Here is a 15,345-nt window from a genome sequence, read left to right as displayed (position 1 = left end):
ATCTACAAGGCTCAAGTCAGGAGTGTGATGGAATACTCCCCACTTACCTGGATGAGTGCAGCTCCCACAACACTCAAGAAGCTTGACACCGTCCAGGACAAAGCAGTCCGCTTGATTGGTACCACATCCACAAACATTCACACCCTCCACCACCAACACACAGGAGCAGCATTGTGTACCATCTACAAGATGCACTGCAGGAATTCACCAAGGCTACTTCAATAGCAGCTTCCAAACCCATGACCACTATCACCTAGAAGGACAAGAGTAGCAGATAGATGGGAACACCACCACTTGGAAGTTCCCCTCCAAGTAACTCACCACCCTGACTTGGAAATATATCGTCGTTCCTTCACTGTCGCTGGGTCAAAGTCCTGGAACTCCCTTCCTAATAGCACTGTAGGTGTACCTGCACAACATGGACTGCAGTGGTTCAGGGAGGCAGCTCACCTTCTCAGGGGCAACTAGGGAAGGGCAATAAATGCTGTCCCAGCCAGCGAAGCCCACATCCCATGAATAATTAAGACACATTCAAATGATGGCTTACAACACCCATGCGTCATCCTCAGAGTGCCTCGGAGGAGAGATACGATGTGGCGCATAGCTCAACACGATCCATCATCGAGCAGATAATTAGCATCCTGAAGATGCGCTTCCATTGTTTGTACTGGTCAGGTAGGGCTCTGCAGTATTCTGTACAGAGGGTGTTCCACATAATCGTGGCCTATTGCACCCTTCACAACCTGGCTCTTCAAAGGGGAAGATCTCTTGCCAGTGGGAGAGATGGAGGAAGCGGTCAGATCCTGGGATGATGAAGGCAAGAAGAACAGGAACCTGAAGAGGGAGATGTGGGTCAGCTTCTACATGAGGATGCCATCAAAGAAGCACAATGTGGAAGAAGTGCCTGTGCCACACTGATGGCCACAAGATTCCAGGAGGAGTAAGGTGCAGGCAATGGGACATGACTACATTCCTTCTGTCCCTTCGTGCCATGCCAGTGCTCTGAAAGGCCCTTGGAACCAGTAACATCAAGAGCAAGTTTAGCATTCGGACTTGCACCTTCATCCCTCATAATTTACCAGCCCTAATCTTTGGAAAGGTCAGCAGTGAATCCTGTATCCGTGCACTCTGGGAAGCGAAAGTCGGTGCAAACGCTGCATTAAAGGAATTGATGCAGTCATTGCCACCTTAATGAGAAACTTTTAGTGACACTGAGATGAGCGTATGGTTGGAGAGACCATTATGGCTGCAGGTCTTGTGCTTTGCCATTACCAATGAAGTCGTCCACCTCATTATGAGAAACAATTACAGCTGACCCTCCAAGACTATTAAGCGCGCCTAATTCCATGTTGTCTTGTAAGGAGAAAAGGTTCCCAACACATTTTGCAAACACTTCCAGTAGAGTTTGACACATCTCCCTGACATAACACAAGTGTCAAGTAACTGTCACAAGTCAGTTACACATCACATGAATGTGAGGCTCTCATAGGGAGGCAAACACTGAGTGACACTCGCAATAAGAGGGTACATGGATGCATATGTACAACGCTTTCAAATGACGAGACCATTCTCATGAACAGCAAATATATTTACAAAGATGTATGATATATACAGTGATCGAACACCTGTGACCCAGAAGTGATGTCAAAGGTTTGTCATTTTTCTAACCCGGCCGCTACATCTTGGTGCATCCCTGACATCTGCAGCAGAGGTTGAGGTAGCCTGCTGACTGCTACGCATTATTGTCTTTGATGATTGACTTTGGTGGGCATCCTCCAGAGAGGGCTGAGACCTAGAGGGACCCAGCCTGCTTTAGGTCTCCTGCTGTGGGGCAGGTGCACCCTCCTCGACCTGTTCAACTGGAGGTGATGGGGTCACAAGCAGAGGGGATTGGAGTCCCTAGGGCCTCCAGCTGCTGATCCTCCTCCCTATGAGTGCCTGAGAGTCCCTGCCTGACTCTAAGGAGGAGGGGCTCCTGGAGGGAAGTCAAGGTGCCCCGCACCCCTCTCGCCTAGCTACTGTTGGATCCTACCAATGCCTATAGCGATGGAGTGTAGGTCCAAGCACAAATCCGGCAGAACCCGCTGGACCAAGGTCTCCAAGGCTACCGCCACCCTTCCCATGGAGACCTCGAGGCGCTTGCATGTCGGAGCCACAACATCAGACAGAATGCGAAAAGAGTCCTCTATCCTTCGCTCTAATCTGTTGACTGCCTCTCGCAACTCTACATGATAATCCACCACCTGTAGTTGGATCTCCAGCATGTTAGAGATGGCCACTTGCCGAAGCTCATCATCTGACTCAGACTCAGCAGGTGCCTGATCTTCAGCAGTCCTCCAAGTGCCAGAAACCTGGGCTGTCACTGCCTCCGACTGCTGTGGAAATGAGGTGTTCCCCAGAATGTGATCCCAAGCCTTTTCTAGATCCATGACCCACCGGGGTGTGTGCTTCTGCATTGGTGGAAGGTGTAGGTGAATGCAGTGACGGTTCTTCATCTGATGCTTCCTCAGCATCCTCCTCTGAGATGGCCTGGGGCTGGGGCTTATGGTTGGTCTGGAGCTCTGTCTGTGCCTGCTGGTGCCTGTAAGAGAGAGAAGATAGACTTAGTTAATAAGCAGGCTGAATACAACATTGCAAGTCACTCACTGTGATTACCAGGAAGTGATCAATTCATGGAGGGCACATCCACACTGGCTTGCTGGGAGAGACCGATCTTGTCTTCCCCACAGGAGCGATCTTTGGCTTTGCCTGCCAGCTTGGCAGCATCCTCCTCAAATTGGGAGAGTTCCTGGACATCTGCTGTCCCTCCTCCCAGCTGGGGTATCACCATATGGTTGTGGGCAAGCTTGATCTGCATGAAGATAAATGGAATGGAACATAATGAGAAGAGATGGAGGAGAGGTTAGGAAGCGTGCCTGCTGTGTGTGCTGAGTCCGCCCCAGTAAGGGGTGAGGATGGAGTTTGTGCAGTATAATAGATGAAATGCTGGTAATGTTAAAGTATCCATCAGACAATCAGTGCTGATGTCTCTCCCACTAATATTGTGTGAGATCCCTGAGCAGTGTAACCATTTGAGTGCATGATGCCATTATGAGATGTGAGATTGAAATGAGCTGAAAGTTGACTTACCTTGGCGGAACGGATGAGGTCATTCATCTTCTTCCCACACTGGATGGTGTTTCTCGGGCAGATGCCCAACGAGCTGACTTCCCTTGCAACCACCTCCCAGGCTGGTGAGGTGAGGCCGGTGGACCTCCTCATGCCATCCCTTGGGCAAATGACATCCCGGTGCTGGAGGACTCCACGGGTGAGGGCATCAAGCGAGTGATTGCTGGACCTGGGAACAGCTTTTCTCTTTGGTGGAGCCATATCAAGAAGTTTCCTGCTGAAAGTAGCATGTGTGTTCGGGTGACATTTAAGTATGGCGCCCGGGCCTTCGACCTCATTAGGTAACAGCAGGCTGACGAATCTGTGTCCACCCCGCCATGTGATTTGAACACCTACTCACCAACGCAAAATTAATAAGCTTCCGGCATGAAATCAGGTGTGATTTCCTGCCCCACTGGGAAACGTGCTGCAAAACCCACCCACCACCGCACTTAGTCTCCGGAACAGAGAATTCCGCCCTATGTTTCCACAAGATCACTGATCTTGTCCTTTTCAGTGGTGGAGGTATGGGAGGTGTTGTCAAAATAACCTTGGTGAGCTGCTGGAGTGCATCCTATGGATGGCACCCACTGCACCTACAGTGTGTTGTTCAAGACAGAGGTGGATATTGAATTCAAAGGCAAGGGCATCGATCGGACAAACTTGTCTGTCTTGGTCAAGCTTCTTGAATGTTGTGGTTGTGCCCATCCAAGCAAGTGGTGAGAATTCTATCTCCTTTCTGATATGAGCCTTATAATGTTGGAGAGGCTTTCAGGAATCAGGGGGGGAGCCACTTATCAGAGTACATAGTCTTTACCCTGCTTTGCAGTAATGATGCTGTTATGGCTGTTCACGTTAAGCTGCTAGTCAATTGTGACTGCCCCCAGCTCCCAGAAGATGTTGATGGCGTAGAATTCAGTAATGGCAGTGCTATTGAAGGTCAAGGGTAGATGATCTTTTTATTGCCTGGCAGTTAATTGCCTGGCATAATTTTCACCGGACCACATCTGGATGTTGTTCATGTCCTGCTGACAGCAGGAAGGGATGTGAATAGAGCTGATCACTGTGGTGCCATCTGTAAAGAGCCCTAATCCCAACATTATAATTAGGAGTGAAGGTCATTAAGTCAATCAACTGAGGGTGCTTGGACCTAATCGATTGGGGATACTCTTTCGAGTTATCAACAGTCACAGATTGCAACTCTTTTGAGTACAATCACAGTTCTTGGTTTCCAGGAGTGGGACATGAACCCACAACCCTCTGATTCAAAGGCGAGGGTGCTATGGACTGAGCCACAGCTGACATTGTTTTCAAAGCAACTTGATGCAGGTACTTCTTTCATTGGACCAGAGCCAACTACTGAGCTTGTGGCACTGATCTCCTACCATGCAACAAGCAGACTATCTTTCCACTGGCTAATCTCCTGCAGCACCACCTTCACGTCAGTGTGTGTGAAATTAGAAGCCCGGTACATTCAAGGCCCTTGTTTCCCAACCATGTATCTCAGAACGAGCGAACTGCACATCTCCTTTTGCGTGAGGATGCTAAACTCCAGTAGTACTGCTCAGGCATGGAACTACATAATGAAGCAAGAACGTCTTAATATATGTTTTTAATCATTACTAAGCCCAGCACATGGCTTACAGCCTGGTCCCTGGCCTGCAAGATAATTAATACAGCACTCCTTCATTATTGCACTGAAGTGCCAGCCTAGATTTTATGCTGATCGCTGGAATAAGGCTTGAATCCACAACTGCCTGACTCCAAAGTGAAAGTGCAACAATTAAGCCAAGGCTATTGCTAATATGAACAACTTTGCTGTATTGCACAATGCTGTGGGTAACGAGTGTAGAACAGGCCTCAATGCCATACTACCATCTCCTCCTGAAGTGCACAGGTGTTGCAGGCAGAGAGCATCGTCCTGACTCTAGCGTAAACACAGCAGTAACATTTAAACTAATGGCGGGGGAAGGGGGGATGGTGGTGGAGGAGGGATCGGGTGAAGGGGGATTTAGAAATCCAAAGAGAAAGGTCAAGGCATCAGAACAGTATATCAATGTGGGTAAAGACAAGCAGAGTGGGAGAGGAAGGGAGAGAGAGTTTAACAAAATTTATACATCAGCGAATATGGTCATAGCAGGAAATAGAGGTAAAACAAAAATTAAATTAAAGCTAAAAGCAAAAAACTGCGGGTGCTGGAAATCCAAAACAAAAACAAGAATACCTGGAAAAACTCAGCAAGCCTGGCAGCATCTGCGGAGAGGAACACAGTTAACATTTCAACAGACTTGCTGAGTTTTTCCAGGTATTTTTGTTTTTGTTTTGGATTTCCAGCATCCGCAGTTTTTTGCTTTTATCTTAGTGTTTAATTGACTGCCACTTCTCTTCAAGGAATGCCTACCTTGAAGAAGTATTGCTCTTCTCTCCGACAGGATTTTCGTATCTCTCTTTTGCCTTGTTCACCTTCATTGCTTTCCATTTCTCTCCTGGTGTTTCACAAGGTGTTTACTAAAACCCGCTTTCACAGCCATATTTCTTCCTCAGTGACTGTCTATCTCTATCTTTTAGCCTTTTTCGATTCCTTCACCCCACCCCCACTAGGGCTATCTGTACTTTGCTTGTCCTGCTTTCTACCCTTAATTAGCACATTCCTTAGATAATATCACCACCTTCAACACCTCTTTGTCCTTTTTTCTGTGACATCTTTTGGTTATTTCCACCTATCACTGGCTCTACTTGTCCCACCTCCCCCCCCCTTAAACCAGCTTATATTTCACCTCTCTTCTATTTTTCCTTAGTTCTGTTGAAGGGTCATTCGGACTCAAAACGTTAGCTGTGTTCCTCTCCGCAGATGCTGCCAGACCTGCTGAGTTTTTCCAGGTATTAAATTAAAGGTTCTTTATCTGAATGCACAAAACATCTGCAACAAAATGTATGAACTAGTGGCACAAATAGAGGTAAATGATTTCAATCTAATCGCCATTACAGAGACATATTTACAAGGTGATTAATCAAGATTGTGAAATAGATATTCCAGTGTACACAATATATTGGAAAGACAGAGGGCGGAATCAGCCAGTACCATTGGTGTCGGGTGTCATGGTGGGCAGTGGAGGGGAGGGAGCAATGTGGTGAGAAGGCCAAAAATCAGTTTCACGTCATCGTGAAAACAGCTTGCAATCGTCCGCTCCACCCATCAATGGCGGGTTGCGTTTGCAGCACCGCACGTCAGGAACTTAATTTCTATACTTCAGTATCTCATTATAAACCCTGTTCACTGGAATCAGCCCCCCCACATCAAATTTACCACCCACATCGGTGTGACTTCAGAACAGCGTGGTTCACGGCTGCCTTTAAAAGGTGTGCATCTGGCGACCTGAACTTCGAGGGGAACTTGGAGGTGAGTGCACACAACCTTGCGCAGCGCTCGCCATCATCGCCCGTGGGATATCAAGGAAGGGGCGCTGTGCATTCACGGGGAGCACAGTCGTTTTTTCCCGGCTGGCTTTCAGTGCGGTGCCGGGGCAAGGGCTCCAGTGCATGTCATGTCGGGAGTTTGGGGGGGAGTGGGTGCGGGGCAAGGCAGCACAGACTGAAGGATCTGCACAAGGACATAACATGGTGGCGGGGTGTGGGGGTGGAGGGGGGAATGAGTGAAATGGCCACGCACTTGGAAAAGCTTTACAAAAGTGAGCATTCCTCAGCAGCTGAGACCATTCAGCTGCAGCTTCATTGATATGATTGGAGTTGGGGCTCTGAAGCTTTCCTGCCCACTCCAGCAATGCAAATGCATAAAAGTGCCACCAAATACTCCAGAACTTTTCACCCCTCGGGTACAGACTGCAAATTAAAGTGCGTTTCAGGGGGGCAGCAGAACAATTGGCCAACTGGGCAAGTTGTAGAATCCCCTTGCCAAAGGTGGCCATGGTGCAATCACTGGTTGTTACGCTCAGATAACCTTGCAATGTCTTTATTAAGGTTTGGACCAGTATCCACAGTGCAGCCTTGCAGTGTGGGTCAGGAGAATGCCTGAGCCTGAGCTGAGAGCACAGCATGTAGTCCAGTGGCCGAAGCTGCCGCCAATTGGTCAAGTGAAGTGGGGCGGATGCAGGGCTTCAGACAGCCAATGAGCGCACTACACTCTGACCATCCAAGTGATGGCCAGCACTCTCTTGCATGCATGAAGGGGCCTTCAGACTTAACCAAGAGAGGTTCTTAAGACACTTATGCTAACCCACGCGTTTCTCTCTCTGTTGCATGCGCAGCTGAAGATCCACAAAGAGCCAATGCTCGTAGGCACTTCACTAGATCCAGGGTCTATAGACGGCGCTTGTCATTCTTACAGATGACTGCGAACCAGTGTCACTGAAGACTGCACATGCCTAGGGAGTAGATCAGTCACATATGCCACCTGCTTCTGTACTTGGCACCACAGGGACATGGAGGGCATCCATTGCCAATGGCCAAGAAAATGACTGCAGCGCCCAATTTTTACGCCAGTGGCTCCTTCCAGGGCTCCATAGGTGACCTGTGCAGGATCTCGCAAGCCTCCACACACAGGTGTATCGGGGAGGTCACAGACTCCATCTTTGTGAAGGCACAGAACTTTGTGCATTTTGCCTGGGATCAGGAAAACCAGGAAGCAAGAGCGCTGGGACTTGCACAGATCTCTGGTTTTCCAAAGATGCATCGATTGTACTCACAAGGCACTTAGATCTCCATCCCAACAAGCAGTCAAACACGTCAACTGCCAGGGCTTCCACTCACTGAATGTTCAGCTGGAGTGGGACCACCGCAAACACATCCTACAGGTCTACACACGATTCCCAGGGATCGTCCCTGACTCCTACATCCTTAGCAGGTCTCAGATCCCTGACATCTTCCAGGGTCCATAGAGACTGCAGGGTGTCTTCTCAGGGACAAGGGATATCACCAGAGCACAAAGCTGATGACACCCACACGGCAGCCTCAGACTGCAGCAGAGCGACGATATAATGAAGTTTATGCTACGACCCAGACTTTGATGGAGCAAATAATAAGGTGTTTTGAAAATGAGGTCTCAGTGCATCAACAGGTCTGGTGGAGCACTGCAATACAGATCACCGAGGGTGTCGCGCATCATCGCCGTTTGCTGCTGCAACACAACCTGGTACTTCAATGGGGAGAGGTCCTGGCTGAGGAGAAGATGGAAGAGCTGCACGTCTTCTCCGATGAGGAGGACATCAAAGGGGAGGATGATGATGAGCTTCTCGAAGACAAGGATGCCGGTGATGAGGCCATCACACTGGCCAGATGAGGCAGTCGTTCTCGGGAGGCCCTCATAGCTGCAAGATTCGTGGAGGATGATGACGAGATGCTGTGAGGACAGTTCTGACATCCTCACCTTGCATCTGTGAATGTTTGACTCCTGTGTGGCTGATGGCAGCGCACATACCCTCAGTGCTCAGGCTCATGTCATGGAGACACAGCAGAGGCCCTAATCATCGCTAGATTCCAGGAGGATGATGATGATGACATGCAGTGAGGACACTCCATAGATCTTCACATAACCTCTGTGAATGTCTGACTCCTTGTCTGGCTGAGGGCAGCTCACTTGCGCTCTGTGATAAAGGTCATATCATGGAGACACAGCCGTAAAACTTTAAATGCACCTGATACTTTGTCCGCCTTCAGCACCTGAGCCCTTCAGGAGCACAGCATCACTGGTCACAGATGCTGAAGAGATGGGGGCCAGCCCCACCTCAAAGGTGCTGGGAGCACACAGAGAGAATGACGGAACTCTGTGACACCTACCCACGACATTCTGGCAGCAATGACAAGCACCATCGAGGTACAGGCATCAGTAATGTGTCCAGTGAGTGTGAAGTGAAGATCACTCTGATCAGAAGGTTACACAGTGCACAGAAAAGAAACACTCGAATGAGACGCCTGCCTTTAACTTGTACAGGAAGCAAGGTTTCACATCTGAGTGACATGAATATTGCACATCATAACAAGGAGCCAGAGGCAAGGAGACATTCTTGGGAGTTCATTTACAATAGTGAACATTGTGCACAAGTGCCCAGGCTGTGCAACTACATCTACTTAAGCTTCCTAGCCCTGCTGCTACATCTTGGTGTTCCCCTGACATCCACAGCAGAGGGAGACATCCTGCTGACTGCATCCTCTGGAGGGCCCCTGCCTGCTTTCTAGGTCTGCTGTGTAGCAGTTGCACCCTCCTCGCCCTGTGGTGTTACAGGAAGAGGGGATTCGGATGGGCCGGACACTCCCGGAGTCACCTGGATGGCCCGGGGTGTGTGTCTTGTTTCTTTAGTTGTAGCTGAGCTAACTTTATTCCTAGGCAGCGTTGCCTAGGCCAGCATTTATTGCCCATCCCTAATTGCTTGGTCAGAGGGCATTTAAGAGCCAACCACATTGCTGTGGGTCTGAAGTGACATGTAGGCCAGACCAGGTCAGGGTGGTAGATTTCCTCCCCTAGATGGGTTTTTGTGACAATAAGCAATAAGCATTGTCATGAAATGTTAATTGAATTCAAATTTCACCTGCCATGGTGGGATTTGAACCCAGGTCCCTGGAGCATTACCCTGGAATACTAGCCCAGTGACAATACCACTATGCCACTGCCTCCCCTAAACATGATCACTTATCTGCAATATCTGAACTCTATCAAGACAGGCACCAACATGTGCTGTCTGACCTTCAACCCTGAGGTCAGGTGACCCCATATATAGTACAGAGTTATATATGGTATCTAATACTGGAGTCCACAACCACAATCAGCTATTATCATGACAGTGTGCGCCTCCTGATCCTCCTCCCTATGGGTGCCCAAGGGCCCCTGGCTGACTCCTTGAGGAGAAGGGGAAGCTGGAGTGAGATCAAGCTGCTCCGCACCTCTGTCACATTGACACTGTCAGAGACCAATTCTGACTTCAGCGATGGAGTTCAGCCAGCAAAGCAGTGCAGGACCAATGTCCTGTACCAAGGACTCCATGGCGGCTGCTATCCTACCAGTGTTGACCTTGGTGTGTTGGCCTGCCGGCGCTGAGACTGAAGGCGAACAGACTCTACCATTGTGCCTTTCAATCTGAGGAATGCAGTGGACATCCCTTCCTGATGTTCCCGAGCTTGCATTAGCAGTTCCAGCAATAGAGGTATGACTGAGTCCAGAGGCTACCGCCTAACTCGGATTCAGCAGATTTCTGGCCTCCAGCAATCCTCCAAGTGCCAGAAACCTGGGACATTCCTGCCTCCGCCTGCTGTGGGTCAGACAGTGTGATGTGCTCACCAGATTGTGACCCCAAGGCTTTTCTAGAACTAGGTCCTAACGAGGTGTATATCTCTGTACTGGAGGGTGTCGGTGAGCGCTGTGAGAGGTCTTCAACTAGGGTGCCATCATATTCTTCTTCCGAGGTGTTTTCGGGGGTTTGAGTTGAGGACTTGGCTTGTGGACCCCCTTGGCTGCTTCCCAGATGTGCCTGCAGAAGCAAGGAGAGGTGATTAAAGCATGCTAAGGGACTGCGGAACAGGGGAACTCACTCACAGCATGGTTGTCTGATGGATGTTGCAGTCCTGGATCCTCACTTGGTTGAGCATCACTGACCTCGCCGTCAGCACAGGGATGGTCCAGATCATCACCAGCCAGCTGGATGGCTCTATTCTCAAAGTCTGTGAGAACCTTGATGTCGGGCATTCCTCCACAAGTCTGTGACCTCTCCTTTTTGTTGTGTGTCAGCTTGCCATGCATGAATTAGATGGAGAGTAAGCAGAATGCCTGCCAGACTAAATGAGAAGGATGGTTGGCATGTGTGGGTGTTGAGTGGTGCCATTGATGGGGTGAGGGCACAATCCGCAGGGCAGATGAAGGTATGTGTGAGAGAGTGAATGGTGATGTCCCTTGAACTGGCAGTGAGTGAGATCTCTGTGGATGTGTGATGGGTTTGTGAGCGTGTGAGTTGAGAGTGATGAGAAGAGTGACTTACCCTGGCGGAATGGAGGAGAATCATTCATCCTGTTTCGGCACTGGGTAGCTATAAGGAACATATCTTTTTATTTCTGTTGGACTGTGGATTAAGATTACAATGGCTGCAGGTTGAAAGATATGTCCACTGGAACAAGATAAGAGATATATACAATGCTGCAGTTCTCGAACAGAGTGTGCCATGAAAGACAGGATGGTGCCAGAAAGGAGCCCTGGACCAAGGGAGCTGCTTGGCAACAACGTTTTAATTGCCTCCTGACCAGGTGACCAGGTTTTGTGTGAGAAGCAGTGCAGCAGAATACCTCCAAACCTGAAAGGAAAAAGACCTAAAACCTCTTACTCCTGTGTGTGGAAAATTCCAGTAATTCCACAATAATAGCTTGCTGGCTTTTTCTCCTCATCTCTCTATAACCTGCTCTCTCTGAAAACCCCTATTAAGAGGCAAGGGGGAAAATCACTGTTCGAGACATTGAAAGGCAAGTGCTCAACTAGTGAACTAAAGAAAGTGCTGGAAGACCACCTTATGTCATCAACAAGAACTGAAAGGAATTTGGAAAACATCGATCAAAATCAACCCATCGAATCCTGTACTCCGGAATTGGTGCTATTGAACTGTTTTACCCCACCCTTAAAATCCATGATTTTGTGGATTTATTTTTGCCTTATGCACTCCATTAGTAACAGGCATTGAGTAGCCTAACCAGCTCAGAAAAAGAGCCAATAAATTTTCAGTGTTTATTTTTGTGGTCCCAGGAGAAGAGGAAAGGTTCTTTATGTTTCACAGAAATATTCCCTGCCAATGCCTCCACCCACTTAGCCTCCCATTTCCACAGGCATGCCAACTGATTTCTTGCCATCCCCAATCAGTGACCTGAAATAGGGTAATTCTTTGGCATTTCCAGTTTGCTGGCACATTTAAATGAGGCAAGTCAAATATATCAACCACGGTGACTGGGGGCAATCTTTTCTCTTCAGAAGGCAGAGTCGGATCTGGTAAACTATCTTTCTTTGTTTTGAATGTTGGTTCATTAAAGTGGTGTATAAACAAAAAGAACTCACTAACAGGCTTTAAAAATCCACAATTTTCTTCTTCAAATTGAAATTTATCTCTGGACTTGTTTCATAGGTAAGGCAAGCTTCCACCTTGGACTGGGCTTCCCACTAGTAGCTTGCCAAAGTATGAGGGGGTTGGTGAGGTCATTTCGTACAAGAGAACAGTCTATCCTGTGTGTTTTCAGCTCTTAAAGGGCTATGGCCAGCACTTAATGGTAAGTGGCTACTTGTTGAGTCAATAACTTCTGGTGGCATCTGATATATTTCAATAAGCAGGAGTTCAGTGACAAGGGGTCTCTATTAAAACTCTCAGTCTAGATATGTTTCTTAGTTATTGCGCAGATAATGACTTGCTCAAGGTTGTAAGGGGAACAGGTCCAGTTACAGGAGTGGCCTAGGGCACTGAACCTAAGAAGAAAATTGAGTTTAAGAACTCAAAAACGAGAAACATTAAAGAATCATTGGTATAGGTGTGTTACGATTGCTGCTTATTTTGTTACTGCTAATTTAATTAGATTCACAAGAATCCTGCATCTCAAAGCCACCGCAAAGAATTTCAATGTTTCCAGCTCAGTGTTAAACATCACCTGGCCAGTAACAGAGATGGCCTAATTTAACTGCTATTGATAGCTTGGAAGGTCAATCAGGCAGGGTCTATTAGCATATGCTACCTGCCCTGTAAGATTTTCCTCTCTGTACTCCGAAAAGGCAATGCTTAATGACCAGGCAGTATAAAGGCATATGTAGACATCATAGGATGGACCATCACTAAGGCCTAGGCCATTGGCCGGGATGCAGCAATCCATGATGAGGGTATCTGCGTACCTAATCTTCCTCTCCCTCATATGTTCTACCAATTTTATTCGTCAGATGCAAATCATGATAATAAAACAAGCATTTCTTCAACTTTTCTAGAAAGAAATTGGCACTGACAGATTGAAGTCCTTCAGCCACTGACCCAGAAAGTTAAAGCCAGAATTTGGTTGAAATAAAGATATATCAAAAAAAAATCAGTAATGCAAATTACTTTTGGAGTCATAAATGAATACTCCCAATATAATACTGTTGAACAAGATGATACCTTGCCAAACACCACGCAACATGGCAAGGCTGACAGGTATATCCTGACAGTCTGCCTGAGGGCTCAGGGAGGGGGTGGTCCTCCTGATTGAGCATTCTGTGCCTCCCCCCTCACCCCCCCCCCCCCCCCCCCCCCACCAACAGCAATAAGGGCTGTCTCTGCTGGAAGACATGCACCCCAGGCCTATCTATCAACCCCAGCAAGCCCTCCCCAGTCACCTGAACTCCAGGCCTCCTACAATGCTCCTGGTCCAGGCCTGTTGCAGTCCCAGCATTCCCAGTGGTGCTGCAAGTTCTACTCGGCTGGAATCCAAGATGGGGCGTGTCAGGACTAAGATGGTCAAGAAAGCCGCCCGAGTGATCATTGAGAAATACTACAAGTGGAACCTACAAGTTTGCCATCCAGACGGGAATGCCATTCCGTCACTATCGCTGGGTCAAAATCCTGGAACTCCCTCCCTAACCACACTGTGGGTGTGCCCACACCACATGGAATGCAGCAGTTCAAGAAGGTGACTCACCACCACCTTCTTAAGCACAATTAGGGATAGGCAATAAAAATGCTGGCCTAGCCAGTGACGCCCACATCCCATGAAAAGAATTTTTTTTAAATGTGCAAACTATTTACATCGCATTTATTTTAAACTATTTACATTACATTGGCTCTGCCATCTCCTTCCCACCAAAGGTCCCCAGTTAAAGGCTAAGTCTCTATGGAGCCTTCACAATTCTTCTGGACCGCGTTGTTGTGACTGTGACACGGGGTCAGTGGCCTGGAAGTGGGTCCTGAGGTGGGTCAGCATCTCGCAAGGCACTTGAAGTATTCTTGAGGTCTTGAACCCACATCATGTGGTAATCAAAGACCTGTGGTCTGGTAGGTACCAGTGAAATCAGGGCTCTCCTGTTGCACCGGAAACTATCAGGCAATGTCTGGACCAGCTACAATCATGGCTGCTTTGTTCTGGTAAGGACCACATCTTCTGCCTTACAATCACTGATCCAAACTCTCTGGGCAGGGTCTTGGCCCTGTGTCCGGAATTGTGCCACTTGTTGTTTCTCATGGAGGCTCGTCTCCCTACTTCTCATCCTTGTGTGGTCAGCAGGGGTAATATTAGGTTGAGGGTTCCTTGGCAGTAGAGGAACATGCGTCTTTAGACATCAACCCATGTGCAAATCCATTAACTAGAGGCGTGGCTCAGTAATGCAACAGGACTGAATGCCAGTCGGGATTCTTAAACATCAGGGTCTTGCTGGTCCTGACCACTCACTCAGCCTCCCCAATAGCTTGAGGATGAAGAGGAGAGATATGGGTGATTCAATCGTTGGCAGGGAATTTCCTGAAGTAGTCATTAGCAAATTGTGGACCGTTATCCAAGATGATTTCATCGGGGAAGCCAGGGGTATGGAAGATGATCTGCAGCACCCTGATCATCGACTCTGGTAGCGGCGTGGAGTCTGACTACTCCCAGTTATATAGAGTGGTAATCTACAGCAACGAGGTACATCTCACCTTGATGATCAAAGAGGTCAAGCCCCAAATTCTGCCAAGGTCAGTGCAGAAAACTGGATGATACCAGGGGTTTCATGGGTGCCTGGCTGTTAATTTGGCAGGTGTGACAGGATAGGACAAAAGCTTGAACAGCTTGTGTGATGCCTGACCACCACAAAGATAGCAGTGCACATGTTTTGCACTTTGCAATGTCTAGGTTTCCTCCATGGAGCCGGTGGAGGATTTCTGCTTGAATGGGCTTAGGAATGACCAGGCTGTGTTCAAAAACTAAGAGGACATCTACTATCGTTACATGTCTGTGTTGCTCGTGGTATTTATGGAGGAGCTGGTTTTGCAGAACTATATTTACACCACCCTTGTAGGCAGAAGTCTCGTACTTGAGCACATTCCATGTCCTCTTTTTGTGCTCTGCTGACATCTTGGAGAAGGGCAGTAAGTTCATTACAGTCAAAAAGAATGCTTCCACTTCTGAGATAAGTGAGAAATCCAAGACAATAGCTTGGTCTACTGTAGCTCTGGAGAGAGCATCAGCCGTGGATTGTGACTTTCCTGGAACGTAGACAGCCATGTATTG

The sequence above is a fragment of the Cetorhinus maximus genome, chromosome 14, assembly GCF_964194155.1.
Source record: "Cetorhinus maximus chromosome 14, sCetMax3.hap1.1, whole genome shotgun sequence".
Classification (NCBI taxonomy): Eukaryota; Metazoa; Chordata; class Chondrichthyes; order Lamniformes; family Cetorhinidae; genus Cetorhinus; species Cetorhinus maximus.
The sequence above is the reverse complement of the archived record's forward strand: the minus strand, read 5'-3'. Positions refer to the sequence as shown.